Source organism: Schistocerca gregaria, chromosome 8 (genome assembly GCF_023897955.1).
Source record: "Schistocerca gregaria isolate iqSchGreg1 chromosome 8, iqSchGreg1.2, whole genome shotgun sequence".
NCBI classification, from domain to species: domain Eukaryota; kingdom Metazoa; phylum Arthropoda; class Insecta; order Orthoptera; family Acrididae; genus Schistocerca; species Schistocerca gregaria.
This window is the reverse complement of record NC_064927.1, coordinates 401,778,944-401,799,006: the sequence shown is the minus strand read 5'-3', so window position 1 is coordinate 401,799,006 and position 20,063 is coordinate 401,778,944.

Genomic DNA, 20,063 nt, shown 5'->3' with positions numbered 1-20,063 from the left:
CTTAAACATTCTCCATAAGCTGTAAGGTGTACTGTTTGACACACCTGAGCAACTAGTGCTATAGATTACGTAACCAGAGACACTAACGCTGACCGAGCAGCTGTAAATGCAAATGTGCTGTGGAATTTAATTGGACGTGTAGTACCCATGTAACAGAGCTCAATGGCAATTCCATACAGCTCTGTACCTACCTAATAATTTTCTCTTGATTGCAACTATGCCACACGGACGCAATGTCCATTGTCGTGACGGTAACCTTGTTTCGAAACAACGAGCCGAGTTTAAAAGTAAAGTACGTAGCAGAAAGCAAAAAGACAGCTATGTCTGTTCAACACACAAACAGCTTCTTTAATTTCAATACCTTGAGCTTAACCAGTAGCAGTATCCAATTGATAGCTTTCACGGTTAATGAGGTTTCGGTATATCCACAAATAATGACTCTTAAAACGTAATTGGTACGGCCAGTTTACCGTATTGCACTAACTAATGAACAATTAGTTGATGACAGATGTACTAGGATGCAGAGCCGATCCCAATACAGTCAAATATGTAAAAGACATCCCACGTTGGCATAGTAAATGTACTAGGATGCAGAACCGATCCCAATAGAGTCAAATGTGTAAAAGACATCCCACGTTGGCATAGTATCCCATAATTCCAGCCATCCTCCACCACTCTAAACATAAAAACGTCGTGTTTTGTGTAGTGTGACGATAACGTTTGTCAATCACACACGATTAACAGCTCACTATCGAACTTCGTGCATGAAACGAAGTTCTGCCTTGCGTAGTTATATTAAAATAAGCAATAATGTCGTTAGGATACTAGGGCCCGACAACAGTTTCCTAAATCAACGAGCTATAGTTGGTAGTACAATTAGAAGTCAAATAAGGAAAAAATAATACATAAAGCGCATAACGAAGTGAATTAATAAAACTGACAAGCAAAATCAGGTGTGTATTTTGTGACAGAAGTTTGAAAAGGAACCAGTGTGGTGGGTTGAAAGATATTCCCATTTTTTTTTTCTCCAGATACTTCAGAATGCACATGTAACTTCAAATTAGCTGCATCTCCAGCGTCACCTATCATGAGGCAACCAGATAATCAAATTTCAAGAAAACGTGCGGATGTTCTTCGACCTGAAATACCAAGCAGGCACACTCGTTTCCGTAACAGTGGCATAACTACAAAAATGTACAGTTCTCACAAAACTCTAATTTGAAAAAGGTTGTATGTGTTCTCCCACAGTCGCTTCTCAGCCACAAACGTATTTTTCGCACATCCTTTATTCCGTAAGAAAACGAGCAACACAACTTTCTACTGCTATTCATAGCTCTAAAACATAGTGTTTTGAACTGTTCATGGAATATCAATGAAAACTATTTGCTTTGGGAGTTCAGATAAAGGAAAACTGGATAAAATAACGTTACAATGAGAAGCTCTTAAAGTACACCGAAAACATCAGACACTATGAAGAAGCATTTGTAGACATTTTTTGGACCCCTCGTTAAAATGGAAGAAAATCTACTCAGAAAATAGATTTATTACATTACAGCGTTTAAGTTCACCTGTAAGTGAGTAGGGAAAGTCAAAAATAGATGCATAAGAAACCAATATTACAATGGAGATGAAGGAAAACAGGGAAGAATTCAGAGGCAAAATCAACAGCTTAAAATGAGTGGAAGAGAAACCACTAAAAAGGCAGTCCTTACATTACATTTCTGAGAAGGTGAAAAAGAAAAGAACTAAAAGAAAGAAGACGTTGTAGGAAGAGAAGAACAAAAAGACTAAAAAGCCTGAAGTTCTTTGCTGTCCACAAATGGCCAAAATCGGAAAAAAGAAAACATTATAATTCTTTTTGGAACATAAATTTATTAACATTTTCACTTGATTTCTGTCATTTTAATAACATCTCATCCAGACATAGCACTCACTCAAACTGTCAAAACAATCTTTTCTTCAAGGAAATCGTTTATGAGCTTTTATTGTTACAAAATATATTATCTCTTCCTGTATTCTCATATTTCATCGTAATTAGTTGCCAACGTCATGATTTTATTTCCAAACAGTTTTACTTTTTACGTATGGATGGCACTTTATAGTCTTTCTCGGCAATCCCCAGTAATGGTTGCACTTCAATGAAAAACAAACGTGAGCATTTATTAACTTCTGCTTAGCCTAAATAACGAAACATTAGCTTTCTAACATATTTTTGCGTGTGTGAAGAGAATATCTGCATTTATTGAATTAAAATACACAGAGATAGTTTCGTACCAATCAAACCTTGCGGCTTCACTGTTGGCTGGAAAATCAGTATAACGTAAAACTGTAAGGGGATTCTGGTTAACTTAAACGATGCGTTTCCAGTTGACACTAGAAGACATCCATTAATATGTTGCATGTACTAAACATTTTACCTGAAGACAGTTTTATCTGTGCATAAGATTCTTGCGTAAGCTAATCTAATCGGAAATTGAGTGAGCCCATACACAGGTCTATTAAGTACATCCATCTTTTTGCATGGATGTAAGTAACTCTAAATGTAGCGCGAGTGGGCTTGCAATAGCCTAAATGTTTCGGTGAGTCATTGTTCTTTCATGTGTCCAAGATGCCAAGAAATCTCAAGTAATTCTCTTCTTCTGTTTTCATGGCAGTGGATATTCTAATAAATGAAGTTGAAACGCTGTAATTTACCTTTTCAGACATGTACCGTGAACGTATCATCAGAAACGTAACAGACGGTTCTCACATCTAACGGATCCCACGCTATTCTCAGGGGTAGGCTGTGACACTCCTACGTGTAGCAGGAGGAGAAAAGAGAGAAAAGCACCCCTTGTGTCTACAGCCACGCCGTCTCCCTAGACAGCCTTTACTGTCACTGCTCGAAGAATCCGTCTTAAACGGAAAATAAAACCCCCTTAAATCCCTTCTTTCCTCTAAGCCCGACCTTTCAAGGATCAAAGCGCTCTTCCTCTTCTTCTAAGAGCATTCGATACGTGGCGAGAAATGCCAAAGAGTTGAACGCTGTTTGGTACAAAATTCTCAGTTTGCAAGGCGTTTATATATTTGTTATGAGAACGGCAGACCTCTTTTTCTTAATGAAAAAGTCCAGATTGACGGATGGAATGTGGAACACTAGTGTAGAATAGCATGCTGGTAGGCCTACATACTGAATTAAATGAAAAAGGTAAGATACTAACGTTGAAAAAGAAACCCTGTTTAACCTTTTTGTGGCTGTTTGTAGCTACTTCGATACCCGATGGCCTTTGATTCTGTTTCGGTTTTCATAAACCGCACTGATATTCTGTGAAACGCAAATTCTCTCAGCTCTAGTAAATGTGAAGGCCGGTGAAATCTTAATGAAGTCGGACCTCAAGGCTTTTTTTAAATTGAAACCGCCGTCCCTAATACGTCTTCTGACATCTTCATTTCGATAGGCACCTTAATTATGCCGTCCCAGCGAACTGACGCTTGCAACAAGACACTAGTTTCATCGCACTTCACTTCTTTATTGCAATATAGTCGAGGCTGTGTTCGGCGACAGCTGATTTGCTTGGTTGTTTTACTCTGGTGTGTCGCTGATGTTCCTGATATCTGTCCTCGATTGTAAGACACGCCACATTCACAATGAATGTGACATGCACCCGGCTTTCTAAGACTAGATGTTCTTTAACTTTACAAAGAGGATATTTTATATTAGCTGAAGGGAGCGAAGTATATTGGATGTCATATTTCCGCGCGGGTTTACAATTTATTCTGTGGTTAGGCCCGATAAGCGATTTTTGGCTTGTGTTGCTCAGTCTATCTCAGCCTCCTTCCTGGGCGTTCGTGATGTTTACTTCACCACCCATTAAATTTGACGATCTGAATACCCACTGCACCGCAACAGTGTTCGCAGACGCAATTCTTCGGCGAGGCTCTAAGGTTCAGACTACCTAACAGAGAATTTCACTGTGCCGGTTCGTGATGGCTCGAAAAGAAAACTGTCACACTTTTTCGAGTTTCATCGCGAATTTTGTATTGCGACGGATAGAGCATTCCAGTCCAGGAACTCCATATGGCCACAGCACAAACGTGTCATCCACGTACCAGTAGAAAGACATTGCTTTCAACTTGGCAGTTTGAGATGAGACAATGTTTAATGGAGTGTTTCTCGAAAAAAAAAACAGATAGACAGAAACGTAACAAAAGACAATACGTATACTAGCGTTGCATACAATTACTTCTTCTAGACAAACGCAGGGCAATACAAATCACCGCAATATCGATTATGACCGTATAGGTAACAGTAGTTTTAGCTATTACAACGTACATTTTACAAAATCTTGATCTCATATCTATAATACTGTTGAACTTTAAAGCAGCAATAAAAGCACTGATTTTCGACATTAAACAATACCGTTACAACCCCCCCCCCCCCCCCATTTTACAAGTTAGTATAGCATGTGGAATACCTGAAGGAGAGACACGTAGAACTTATTTTTATGTGAGTAAAAGATTATTGCGGCCTTCCCGGAAATGTAATTGAGGAAGTTTAGTAGAAGAAACGATTATAATGGCGGTCAGTACGAAATAGTCCCGTAGTCAAGTTTCATAAGAGAATTCAAAAAAAAGCTTTAAGGTGTTTGACTATGATTGGAAAAAATGTGGCACTACAAAAGGACACACTGCACGTCACTGGTGTACTAAAGTAAACGCACAACAAAGATTTTATGGACCAGGCACGCCTAAATACGGCTAAATTCGTCCTTGGACGCTTTAAACCATATCTACCCCACACGTCCAGAATTGCTACAGAGTGGCTCCAGGAACACTCTTCTAAGTTTAAACACTTCCAATGGCTACTTAACTCTCCAAACATGAACATTACTGAGCATGTCTGAGATGTCTTGCAACATGCTGTTCACAAGAGATTTCCATCCCCTCGCAGTCCTACGGATTTATGGACAGCCCTGCTGGATTCATGGTGTCAGATCCCTCCAGCACTACTTGAAACATTGGTCGACTCCATGCCACGTCGTGTTGCGGCACTCCTGCGTGCTCACGGGGCCACTACACGATATTAGGAATGTGTACCAGTTTCTTTGGCTCTTCAGTCTGCATTTCCGCGGAGAAAAATGGTGACGCTATAAGACTTGTGTGACTATGGCGTCACTGGATGCTGTACAGAGGAACACGTGGTTAGCACGCCGCTCTTCCGATCATTGTCGGATTCCGTGACCTTTAAACCAGTACTAATCGATCGAATGCAGTTGCAGGGCAGGGAGTAGAAGAAAAGGTAACAGGACAATATGGGCTGAGGACAAGGAATGAGAGGAGAGTAAGACTAACTAAGTTCTGTAATAAATTTCTGCTAGTAAAAGCGAATACTCTGGCGAAGAATCACAAGAGGAGGTGGCATGCTTGGAAAAGACCAGATGATACGGGAAAATTTCTGTTACTTGACATCATAGTCAGGCAGAGATTCAGAAATCAGATACAGAATTTTAAGACGTACTCAGGAGCAGATATAGACTCAGATCACAACGTAATATTGATGAAGAGTAGACTGAAATTTGAGAGTTTACTCACGAAGAATCAATACCCAAAAAGTGAGATACGAAAGTAGTACAGGATGACGAGGTACGCTTGTAATTCTCTAAGGCTGTAGATACAGCGATAAAGAGCAGTGCAGTAGTCAGTAAATTTGAAGAGAAATGAATTTCTCTAAAACTGGCGATAACAGAAGTAAGAAAGTAAAACAAAAGTACAAAGATGATAACTGCGGAGAAGTCATGGGTAACTGAAGAAGTACTTCAGTTGATCGATGAAAGAAGAAAGTACAAAAATGTTCAGGGAAATTCAGGAATAAAGAAACACAAGTCGCTGAGAAATGAGATAAATAGGTAGTGCAGGGAAGCTAAGACAAAATGGCTGCATGAAAAATGTAAAGAAATCGAAAAAGAAATAATTGTCGGAAGGATTGACTCAGCATATAGGAAATTCAAAAAAAAAAAATCCACGGTGAAATTAAAAGCAAGGGTTGCAACATTAAGAGTGCAACGGGAATTCCACTGTTAAATGCAGCGGAGAGAGCGGATAGGTGGAGAGAGTGCAGCCATAGACAGTATTTTTATTCATTCTTCATTACTAGATGTGCATTCTGTTATTAAAAGGATGAATGGCCTTTCAGACCATGATGCACAAATTTTAAAACTAAAAGACTTTTGTACTCAAACAAATGTTACATATAATTACAAACTATGTAGGAAATCTAATCCAAAGGCAATAAAGAGTTTCTTAAATCTCGTTAAAGAGCAAGAATAGTCCCGATAACATAGATGAAAAATGAATGATTTTCCTAACAGTTTTGTTATGCACTTTTAGAGTTGCTTTCTATTAGAACATTCTAAACAGGGAGGTAGCTGTAAACGGCCGCTTGGGTGTCTCACTTCTGGGATAAGGATATCATGTTGAACGAAACGGAAATAACATCAACATGTAAAAAGTAGTCGCAATGAAGCTACGGTTTGCATTACAAACAGTACTGTACGGCGCTTAAAAATGTTATTAGCAAGGCAAAGAGTATGTGGGACGCAAACAGAATAGAAAATTCACGGGATAATATGAAAACCATACGGTCAGTTGTGAAGCAAATGTCTGGTAAGCAGCACAAGTTCGACGACATAACGTCAGTTCATAGCCAAAATATATGTAGGCCTACAGTATTTAACAATCACGTTGTGACCATTTCTGGTGAATTAAATAAAAACTTAGGTTCTAAAGGTTGTCATATAACTCTTGGAGAATGCCTTTCCGAGATTGATGTCTGAAATACTCCTCCCTGATTCTGACAAGTGGGAGATTAAATCATAATTAAATTACCGGAGATTAAGAACTCTCATGGATATGATGGAGTACCTAGAAGAATATTAAAGTACTGTGCTGCACAAGTACTTAGCCATATTTTTAATTTTTCCTTTAAGAATTTACAGTTTCATGAACGATTAAACTAGTCAGCTGTAAATCCGCTTTATAAAAATGGAGAAGAGGATAAAGTAGACAATTTTAGGTATATTTCTGTGCCATCAGTATTAGATAAAGATATTGAGAAGGTTGTGTATGTAAGGATAAATGATTATTTTATAGCACATAATTTGTTGCCAAATGTACAGTTCGTGGTTTAACAACTGAAAATGCTATATTCACTTTTCTCTGTTGGGTACTGGAAGGATCAAACAAAAGGTTTCGAACGCTAGGCATTTTTTTATTTAACTAAGGCGTTTGATTGTGTTGAACACAAAATATTGTTCCTGAAGTTGGTCCATTATGGAATATGGGGTGTAGCTCACAATTAGTTCACCTTTTACTTTGACAACACACAGCAAAAGGTCGTTATTCAGTGCTGGGAATGGGTGCGATGTGGGGTCTGAGTGGGGCGTAGTCAAATGGGAGAGGGATGGGGGCAGGGATCAGTGTTGAGGCTACTGCCGTTCCTTATTTATATAAATGATATGCTCTCTAATATTACAGGTAATTCTAAAATATATCTGTTTGCTGATGAAACTAGCTTGGTGGTAAAGGATGTTGTGTTCACCATTGGCTCTGTTTCAAATAGTGCAGCTCATGACATCAGGTCATGGCTTGTAGAAGATAAACTAAAGCTAAATCACAGTAAGCCTCAGTTTAAGAATCAGTTTTTATAGTTTCTAACACACAATTCAACAAAATCCGACTTTTTAATTTCACAGAATGGACATATGATTAGTGAAACCTAACAGTTCAGATTTCTAGGTGTTCATATGGATAGTAAACTGTCTTGGAACGCCCATGTTCAGGATCTTGTTCAAAGACTCAATGCTGCCATTTTTACTACTCGAACGGTATCTGCAGTAGCTAATCGTTCGATATAAAAATTAGTCTACTTTCGTTATTTTCATTCTCTTATGACATATTGTCTTATATTTTAGAGGTAGCTCTTCCCATTCTCAAAGGATATTTTTGGCTCAGAAACGGGCGGTTCGGGCAATAAGTGGTGTAAGTTCGTGAAAATCTTTTAGATCCCTGTTCACTAGTCTGGGTGCTCTGACATTGGCCTCTTAATATATATCTTCTATACTGTCGTTTCTTGTTAATATCAGTTTATTCCCAAGAATCAGCAGCTTTCACTCAGTTATTCATTTTAAATATGCTACCACAAGAATCGAAAAATCTTAGCAGTAATCCACGCCATTTCAAATCGAAACTGAAGATATTCCCATGAGACAGTCCTTCTATTATGCCGAGGAGTTCTTTGAAAAATTAAACTGATTCTTGTGTTATAGTGTTGATTGCGCTTACTTAAACTTATGGCTTGATTTTTTTGGGCTCATAAACATTTTATTTTGTCTGTTATTACTCTTATGTTGCAATTTCATGTGCGGAGACATTCCTCAATTTTCCTACGGAACTAGGTTCCATCAGACTGGACAAAAGCAGTAATCACGCCAATCTTTAAACATGGAAACAGAAAAGATTGTAACAACTACAGAGGTATCTCTTTAATCAGCGTTGAGGTAAAATCTTCTCAAGTATTGTTGAAAGGAAAGTGCGAGTATTAGTTGAGGACCAATGGGATGGAAATCAATGTGGGTTTAGGCCTCTTAGAGGTTGTCAGGACCAGATCTTTAGGTTACGGCAAATAATGGAGAAGTGTTATGAGTGGAACAGAGAATTGTATCTATGCTTTATAAATCTAGAAAAGGCATATGACCGGGTTCCTAGGAGGAACTTATTGTCTGTTCTACGAGATTATGGAATAGGAGGCAAACTTTTGCAAGCAATTAAATGTCTTTACGTGGATAGTCAGGCAGCAGTTGATGGTAAATTGAGTTCATGGTTCAGAGTAGTCTCAGGGGTAAGACAAGGCTGCAACCTGTCGCCATTGTTGTTCATATTATTTATGGATCGTATGTTGAAAACAATAGACTGGCTGGGAGAGATTAAAATATGTGAACACAAAATAAGCAGTCTTGCATATACGGATGACTTAGTTGTGATGGCAGTTTCGGTTGAAAGTTTGCAAAGTAATATTTCAGAGCTAGATCAGAAAAGTAAGGACTATGGTATGGAGATCAGCATCTCCTAAACGAAAGTAATGTCAGTGGGAAAGAAATATAAACGGATTGAGTGCCAAATAGCAGAAACAAAGTTAGAACAGGTGGACGGTTTCAAGTACTTAGGATGCATATTCTCACAGGATGGCAACATAGTGAAAGAACTGGAAGCGAGCTGTAGCAAAGCTAATGCAGTGAGCACTCAGCTACGATCTACTCTCTTCTGCAAGAAGGAAGTCAGTACCAAGACTAAGTTATCTGTGCACCATTCAATCTTTCGACCAATTTTGTTGTATGGGAGCGAAAGCTGGGTGGATTCAGCTTACCTTATCAACAAGTTTGAGGTTATGGTTATGAAAGTAGCTACGATGATTGCAGGTACTAGTAGATGGGAACAATGGCAGGACGGTGTCCACAATGAGGAAATCAAAGAAAAACTGGGAATGAACTCTATAGATGTAGCAGTCGGGGCGAACAGGCTTAGATGGTGGGGTCATATTACACTCAAAGGAGCAGGAAGGTTACCCAAGAGACTCATGGGTTCAGCAGTAGAGGGTAGTAGGAGTCGGGGCAGACCAAGGAGAAGGTACCTGGATTCGGATAAGAATGAATTTGAAGTAATAGGTTTAACATCAGAAGAGGCACCAATGTTAGCACTGAATAAGGGGTTAATGGAGGAATTTTATAAGGGGGGCTATGCTTCAGACTGAACGCTGGAAGGCATAATCAGTCTTAAATGATGATGTTGATGACTAGAAATGTAAATAAATAAATAAATAAAAGTACATTGAAGGCCTTCATGAGGGGGAAGATTTATCTGATATGAAAGAAGAAGAAACAGGAGTCGAAAGGGAAGAAATGGGGGATCCAAGAATAGAATCAGAATTTTAGAGAGCTTTGGAGGACATAAGATCAGATAAGGCAGAAGGGATAGATAACGTTGCGTCAGAAATTCTAAAACCATTATGGGAACTGGCAACGAAACAACTATTCAAGTTCGTGTTTATAATGTATGAGCCAGGCGGCACAGCATCTGACTTTCTGAAAAATATCACCCACATAGTTCCGAAGACTGCAGGAGCTGATAATCGCGAGAATTATCGTATAATCAGCTCAGCAGCTCCCGCATCCAAGTTGCTCACAAGAATAATAAATAGAAGAATGGAAACGAAAATAGAGGATGCGTTAAATGATGTTTAGTTTGGCTTTAGAAAAGGTAAAGGCGCTATAGAGGCAATTGATAATGAAAGTAAGACGAAAGAAAAGTCAAGACACTTTCATACACTACTGCCCATTAAAAATTGCCACACCACGAAGATGACGTGCTACAGACGCTAAATATAACCGACAGGAAGAAGATGCTGTGATATGCAAATGATTAGCTTTTCAGAGCATTCACACAAGGTTGGCGCCGGTAGCGACACCTACAACGTTTTGACACGAGGAAATTTTAAACTGATATCTCATACACAAACAGCAGTTGACCGGCGTTGGCTGATGAAACGTTGTTGTGATGCCTCGTGTAAGGAGAAATGCGTACCATCACGTTTCCGACTTTAATAAAGTTCGGATTGTAGCCTATCGCGATTTCGGTTTATCGTATCGCGACATTGCTGCTTGCGTTGGTCGAGATCCAATGACTCTTAGCAGAATATGGAATCGGTGTGTTCAGGAGAATAATACGGAACGCCATACTGGATCCCAACGTCCTCGTATCACTAACAATCGAGATGACAGGCATCTTATCCGCATGGCTGTAACGGATCGTGCAGCCACGTCTCGATCCCTGAGTCAACAGATTGGGACGTTTGCATGAACAGTTCGGCTACGTTTGCAGCAGCATGAACTATAAGCTCGGAGACCATGACTGCGGTTACACTTGACGCTGCATCACAGACGGGAGCGCCTGCGATGGTGTACTCAACGACGAACCTGGATGTACGAATGGCAAAACGTCATTTTTTTCTGATGAATCCACGTTCTGTTTACAGCATCATGATGGTCGCATTCGTGTTTGTCGACATCGCTGTGAAAGCACATTGGAAGCGTGTATTTGTAATCGCCATACTGGCGTATCACCCGGGTTGATGGTATGGAATGCCATTGGTTACGTGTCTCGGTCATCTCTTGTTCGCATTGACGGCACTTTGAACAGTGGACGTTACATTTCAGATGTGTTACGACCCGTGGTTCTACCCTTCATTCGATCCCTGCGAAACCTTACATTTCAGTAGGATAATGCACGACCGCATGTTGCATGTCCTGTACGGGCCTTTCTGGATACATAAAACATTCGACTGCAGCCCTGGCCAGCACATTCTCCAGATTTCTCAACAATTGAAAACGTCCGGTCAACGGTGGCTGAGCAACTGGACAGTCACTACTCTTGATGAACTGTGGTATGGTGTTGAAGCTTCATGGGCAGCTGTACCTGTACACGCCATTCAAGCTCTGTTTGACTCAATGCCCAGGCGTATCAAGGCCGTTATTACGGCCAGAGGTGGTTGTTCTGGGTACTGATTTCTCAGGATCTCTGCACCCAAATTGCGTGGAAATGTAATCACATATCAGGTCTAGTATATTTGTCCAATGAATACCCGTTTCTCATCCGCATTTCTTCTTTGTGTAGCAATTTTAATGGCCAGTAGTGTAGGTTTCGTCGATCTGGAAAAGCATACGGCATTGTAAGAGAACAATAATATTGGGTGACCTAGAACAAAGTGCACGGATTAAAAAGTGTGTGAGACAGGCATGTTCAATTGTTTAAGCTGTATATAGAAGAAGCAATGGTGGAAATAAAAGAAAGGCTAGGAGTCGAATTAAAATTCAAAGTGAAAGGATATCAATGATACAATTCACTGATGACATTCTTAACCTGAGTGATAGTGAAAAACAATTACATGATCTACTGAGTGGAATAAACAGTCTAATGAGAACAGAATATGGGTTGAGAAAGACTCGAAGAAAGACGTAAGTAATGAGAAGCAGTAGAAATGAGAACAGTAGAAGCTTAACATTGGGATAGATGTTCACGAAGTAGATGAGGGTATGGAATTCTGCTACCTAGGCAGCAAAATAACCAATGACAGACAGATCAACACGGATACAAATGCAGATTGGCACTGACAGAAAGAGCATTACTAGGCAGAGATGTGTACTAGTATTAAGCATGGGCATTAATTGTGGAAGAAATTTCTCAGAATGTACATCTCGAGCACAGCATTGTAAGGTAGTGAAACATGGGCTGTGGGAAAACCGGAACAGAAGAGAATTGAAGCATTTGAGATACTGGGCTGTAGGCAAATGTTGAAAACTAGGTGGTCTGATAAAGTAAGGAATGAGGAGGTTCGTTGCAGAATGGGTTGAGGGGGGGGGGGGGAGGGGAAGTACCATGTGGAAAACATTGACAACGAGAAGGGACAGGATGATAGGACCTGTTAAGATATGAGGGAATGACTTCCATGATACTACAGGGAGCAGTAGAAGGCAAAAACTGTAGAGAAAGACGGCGATTGCAATCCATCCAGCTAATAATTGAGGACGTAGGTAGGTTGCAAGTGCTACTCTGAGATGGAGAGGTTGGCACAGGGAAGGAATTCATGGCGGGTCGCATCAAACCAGTCAGAAGACTGATGACTCAAAAAAACAAAAAAAGGACTAATTGACAAAACGCGACAACAACCTGCCATCTATTTCTCCACACATTTGCATAAATGCGTATCAATCTATGCCTAACGTCTTTGAATGAGTATTTACATAGCGCTAAACAAATACGCTGATGAGTTAGGATGAAAGTAGTTTTCTAATGATGTGCAGATACCAAGTGACACAGCTTGATGAAATTAATACCATACGTAGACATAACCGCTATAGTATGGTACAGTCAGTCCATGAGCTGAATAACCTCTCGTTTCCGTACCTGCACAGCTCTATGCGGTCGCCCATTGTCATACATCAAAATGAAGTCAGCGCTGAATACAGACCTGAAAAGAAAGACAAAGGAAAGGGGTACAGCGTTGACCGACGAGTGCATCGTGTTTAAAGATTTGGAGGCCAATACGCACACGCAACATTATACATCCTTACACCATGACACCTGGACCACTGAAACAATGCACGCATTAACTGTTCGCATCTCTTGCCATAAGAGGGTACGTCCAGGATCACAACCCCACTCCTGATTGATCATGTTAGCACAATCATAAACGGTGCCGCCGATGTGCGGGTGCAAACGGAACACCTCCATGCCACTGTGGACCGGGAGACTGCACGCACTGCAGTCGTGTTACATATGGTTGCAATTGCTCCCTTTGCTTGCGTTGGGTCCCTTCTCGCCTGTTGTCTTCTAAAGCGGTAATCTGCTGCTGTCGCTGAACGTCGTGGACCACGTTCTCTCTTTCTGGTAGCAGTGCCTGCGGTTCGGAACGCTCCCCATGGACGAACAACAATGGCGTGAGTAATACCAAAGTCCTGAGCTACACTCGTCACATTTTAACCGTGTCTTCCATTTTCCTGACGATTTTCCCCCTTGAAGTTGTAACACGCCCGGGAGTACGAATGGGTGGGGTACTTTAGACTGATTTCTCGTTAGGTGACCGTGCGCCCTGTCCACTGCACGCACCTGATAATCCCGCGGCGGTCATACTCTTCTGCTCCACACTGCTGCTGCCTTGCCTGAAATTAGCTATCGAAATATGCAAGCGGGTTTAGGGGAGCCACTCAACGTTAAAACACAACACTGACCGATGTCTGGTATGAACAGCTATATTCTGAGACGCTAAATGACAGTCGCGGGTTGCACTGTTTACATTCGAATTCATAAGTGTTTATCCCAATTAATGGATGATTATCTGTCCACAAAAATCACTAGTACGAGCATAAGCGTAACCGACACGACGCTGGTGATTGTTGATTATGCGAAAGCCGAATGATCGCACGAAAGTTCCTACGCTCGTCACGCATAACCGTCGCGGCGCGGCTGATTGTTGGTAATGCGGAAACGCGATGATCGGACTCACGCCCTCACGGTCGCTACAAGACACTGGCACTTGCTTGTACTATTTTGTGGTAACTAATTTTTACTAATTCACATTAGTTCATTCTGAGAGACCGAACACGGCGCGGATGATTGATACTGTACGGTACGACACGCAACGAGAGGATACACAAATACTTTATCTGTAGCACTGCTCATTTTTAAATTACTTCTTGACGCACTCTCCTCTGAATCAATTACTTATTTTACCACTCTACTGTGACAGCACTTGTAGCAACACTTCTTCTTCGACACTAACAATGCCTCTCACAGGCAGAGCTACACACTACGCAACATAGCATCTCCGTGTCCGGTGCTCGACTCTCTACAGACTCCGCTGCCTGCAAAGATCCTCCACAACTACGACAGCGATATGATTCCCCCCCCCCCCTATTTGAGTTTCCTTACAAAGTCATCCAGATGTTGCCTCCGGGCAATGTTCCAATGAAGAAGAACGCGAGTACAGTCGACTGTAACTGTTTGCTGACGGTCAGACATTTTCTTTTTCCGTTCCTTCAACTGTCTCGTGATGCGGGGCCAGACCCATTTGGCGCTGTATTCACTCTGATCTCAGGTCAGGTGACGTACAGCATTCTGTGCACATCTCGGAGTCCTCTGGCAACGTACTCACACACATTACACCGAGCAGTTAATACGTTTTGCTGCTTTGTCTGGCTCGTCCTTAAGTTTTGCGGAAAACTGTATTGTCGATTTTAGTTGTCACGTTAAACGGTCCCTTTCTTAATGTATGTAATCCTTTTATGCAATCTTATGATACCCATTTGTACCAATAGCAGTAGACATGGTCGCTGACTGACGTTGTACTGCTGGAATAGTTCAACCGCGCTCTGGATATGCAATAACAGGACGTTCGCTAATAATCCATTTTGACTATTTACTGCTTCAGGTTTGTCCTTTCTGATAAAGAATAACTACTGGCCATTAAAACTGCTACACCACGAAGATGACGTGCTACAGACGCGAAATTTAACCGACAGGAAGAATATTCTGTGATATCGAAATGGCTAGCTTTTCAGACCATTCACACACGGTTAGCGCCTGTGACGACACCTACAACGTGCTGACATGAGCAAAGTTTCCAACCGATTTCTCATACACAAAAAGCAGTTGACCAGCGTTGTCTGGTGAAACGTTGTTGTGATGCCTCGTGTAAGGAGGAGAAATGCGTACCATTACGTTGCTGACTTTGGTAAAGGTCCCATTGTAGACTACCGCGATTTCGGTTTATCGTATCGTGACATTCCTGCTCGCGTTGGTCGAGATTCAATGACTGTTGGCAGAAAATGAGTGTGTTCACGAGGGTAATACGGAAGGCCGTGCTGGATCCCAACGGCCTCGTATCACTAGCAGTCGAGATGACAGGCATCTTATCCGCATGGCTGTAACGGATCGTGCAGTCACGTCTCGATCAATGAGTCAATAGATCGGGACGTTTGCAAGAAAACAACCATCTGCACGAACAGTTGGACGACGTTTGCAACAGCATAGACTATCAGCTCGGAGACCATGGCTGCTTCATCACTGACAGGAGCGCCTGCGATGGTCTACTCCATGACGAAGGTGGTTGCACAAATGGCAAAACGTCATTTTTTTCAGATGAATCCAGGTTCTGTTTACAGCTTCATAAGTGTCGCATCTGTGTTTGGCGAAATCAAGGCGAACGCACATTGGAAGCGTGTATTAGTCACCGCCAAATTGGCGTTTCGCCCCGTTTGATGGTATTGGGTGCCATTGGTTCCACGTCTCGTTCACCTCTTGTTCGCATTGACGGCACTTTGAACAGTGGACGTTACATTTCAGATGTGTTACGACCCGTGGCTCTACCCTTCATTCGATTCCTGCAAAACCCTACATTGGAGCAGGAGAACGCCCTACCACATGTTGCAGGTCCTGTACAGGCCTTTCTGGATACAGAAAATGTTCGACTGCTGTCCTGTCCAGCACGTTCTCCAGATCTCTCACCAACTGAAAACGTCTGATCAATGGTGGCCGAGGCACAATACCCCAGTCAGTACTCTTGATGAACTGTGGTATTGTGTTGAAGTTGCATGGGCAGCTGTACGTGTACATGCCATCCAAGCTCTGTTCGATGTAATGCCCAGGCGTATCAAGGCCGTTGTTATGGCCAGAGGTGGTTGTTCTGGGTACTGATTTCTCAGGATCAATGCACCGAAACTGCGTGAAATTGTAATCACATATCAGTTCTAGCATATTTGTCTAATGAATACCCTTTATAATCAGCATTTATTCTTGGTGTAGCAATTTTAATGGCCGGTAGTGGACTACACAGTTACGTGTTGTATTGGGATTTTAGAAGCAGGCTTCGTATTTTCTGATAGAGAATACTAGACGGTTACGTGTTGTAGTGGGATGTTAGATGCAGGCTGCTGAACTTCTGCTGCAGGCTTACAAGGATTGGATAAAAAATTGGGGAACCAGAAAGAAATGGATTCTTGAACATAAATGTAGATGCTAGCCACAACTGCTGGCTGCGCTTTTGTATCTGACCGCGAACGGCACGTGAGCAATGCCCTTAAATTGGAAATTTGTCTTAAGCTATTATCGAACCAAACTGCTGAGGTCATCGGTCCCTAAGCCTACGCACTACTTAATCTTAGATTAACTTCCACTAAGGACAACACACACACACCCATGCCCGAGGGGAGACTCGAAGATCCGCCGGGGGGGAGGGGGGGGGGGGGAAGCCGCGCTAACCGTGACAAGACACCCAGACCGTTGGGCTAGCCCGCGCGGCAATGTCCTCAAAACGTCGCAAGCTCCAGTCGTTGTGAGATAGTTGTTTCTGTGTAGGAATCAGAATTTTATCAAACTTTTGGTACTTCCATAACCAGGAGATCCGAAGTGTTTCGTAGTTGAAGAGGCACCGTTTCTTCACAATAAGGATGAAGGTTTGTGTTGAGTGATCGTGATGGACGATGATTGAAGAGGATTGTGACGGGAAATAAAAGGAAGGCAGAGACAGCTGCGAAAGTTCTGCTGAACTGAATGTCATACTCGGGGGCCCTGTCAGCACGAAAACAACACGAAAGGAGCCCCACAAGCAGGAAATTTCAGGGGAGACTGGACTTCCAAAACTACTCATGAGTAATGCTAGTGCATGTAACAGAAAAACGTGGTGCCGAAGACACAGAACATCTACTGTGGAGCACTGGAAGAAATTCACTTGATCTGACAGGTCTTGTTTCACACTGTTAGCAATTTCTGGATGAGTTTAAGCCCCAAGTGTGAAACAGCGGAAACGGTTTTCTGAGCACGAGGATGATTTTTCGCATCTTGTCTGGCCACCACAGTCAGCAAATGTCAATATTACTGAGCCTTTGTGATCTACTTTAGAGAGAGGGTGGGTATAACAGTCCACCTCCATCTTCTTTATCTTTATGTGCCTGAATTTTGCAGTAGGAAATATGCAAAATTTCTTCAAAAACCATACAGGACTTGTATTTATCCTTTCCGGAACCACTGGAAGCTGCTCCTCTGAAATCCAATGGTTTTGCTAAGCAGTAAAGGGCACGGTAATGTGTTGTGTTATTGGGTTTCTAGATGTTTGTCCAACGCCTATATATTCCCAACAGAAAAGCAGCGAAAAGACGTAGTCTGATTGCTCCCAATATCCATGACAAGAGGTTGCTACGAATCTTAGGGGTTGTCGTAGGGAGACGGTGTTAGATGCGGAGTAGCTTAACCAACAGTTTTCCGTTATATTTCAGGTTATTTAAAGATTATACCTTAAATGTCATGTTTTTCTGGAACACGGTCAATGACGGCTGAAAATTCTTTCTTTCTTTGTGATTTCTTTTCTTTTATACTCCGTTAGAAGAATCCTCCTCTCAATCATTTCTCCCTCCCTCCCTCTCTCTCTCTCTCTCTCTCTCTCTCTCTCTCTCTCTCTCTCTCTCTCTCTCTCTCTCACACACACACACACACACACACACACACACAAACACACACGCACACACAAAGTTCCCATTTCCTCCACCCCTTTCAGAACTTGTCATGCTTCCAGAACTTACGATAATGCTCTCTTTGGTATCAGAGAATATATCGCACACAATTACTGAATGATCATATATGATATTTTAAAAAATACTGGTAGTAAGCTGCACAAAAAGCAAGCCCTTATTTCTCTGCGAATTAGTCATTAACTCGATCAAATATGGAACGTGTTGCAAATGCCGAGTACCGTAGGGCATTCTGTTATCGCGTTCCTGCCGTAGTGAACTGAATTAAAGCGCAGTATTTGATTTACATCCGATTAAATGTTAATATTTTCCAATAGTATTTCAATGCGTTTCATTTGATCATATGTAAACAACGATGTGGCAACAACAGTCCATATTAACAGAAGAAAATTTGCAATTTTCACAGAAATGTATGTCTGTATGGAAATGGCTGTTGGGCATTAAGACGTGTCACGCTGTTATGGCCACTGTTAAGGTAACACTACTAAAGATACTGTCCTCACGGCACGGCTTCTGTATTGCTCTTACTTTCTGATGAAACACGTCTTACAACCCTCCTCCAGAAGTTTACGTTTTAAATTGGTTTGTAATTGACTTGTCAGAGAACGAAACCTTAACTACAGAGTTATAAATCATGAAACTTAATGAACTGTTATGAAAATCCGTATGGTGAACTAAATGCCGTAGTTGAGGTATTGATATATGATACTGATCTACGAAACCAAAAGTCTCCTGATAATCCTTATTTATTTTTGAGATGACGAACATGAAATTAACGATGTGTAGGATCTCTTTTCGTTTACAGCGGCAGTCCTAAACCTTCTGAAACATCTATCCTTTAACTTTGTTGGGACTAAAGGTAACATTTATTTGTTTTGCACTAATCTGATACATAATCGATGCATTAGATCATTTTCTGTCTGTCATTTGCCAAGCAAGTCGATAATTACTGTCCAAATTACAATGCATAACTTTGCCTATTGACAGTATATAAGTAATTATGGATAAATCACTGTCGTAGAGAAATGTGGTAAAAAATGTTCATCGATGAACTCTCTATATTGTAATAAATTAAATTTAATAATTTCCTTAAATTATGCCTTAACAATTTCAATGACATATTTTTAAATGTAACTTTTGTAAGGTTATGTTTTGAGTCTCTTAAAATATTGATATATTTTCTGCAATTGCTTTCATTTTGAACAAATCTTTATTAATTATAAAGATGTGTGTGTAAAAATGAGATTAGATTTTAAATGGCCCTATTTAACGTTAGGTTAGTTGTCACTAAAATTATTTAGTTACATTGCAAAAGTTATTTAGGAGTGTGTGCTCTAAAATAACGTCTTCGTATTTTTTATATGAAACTGTTGGAAGTTTTTAAATAAAACAAACGTTATAAACATTCTACATCTTTATTCTTTATGCCTGTATACAGTATTTATTTTTCAACGTAGTCACCATGGCGAAGAACAATTTATGCCAATGACCTGTTTGTTGACACCGTCACTGTAGAATTTATTACTTCATTGTCGGAGCCGCAACCTTACCTCTGCTTGCACTACATCATCACTATCAAAGTGAAATCGTCGATAGTGTTATTTAAGTTCTGGAAACAGATGAAAATCGCTGAGACAGTACCCAAACCAAAGGGGACCCTATTAAACTCAAACAGATTCCAACCAGTACAAAATGCTGTAATGTGTTTAGATTCTTCGGCTAAGGGAATCTGATGATAGGCTTGAATCAGATCGGGCACAGTAAATCAATTAGTCCCAGCAAACCAAGTAAAAGAATTATGAAGATCTGGTAAAGGAACCGATTCGAGGACACCTTCGTATTTAGGCGACGGTAGTCACCAACAGGCCGAAAGTCCCGCCCCTGATCCTCAGGGACGAGGAATGTGGGGGAGGCATAAGCGGATGTAGAAGGCCTAATAACTTCCTGCTCAAG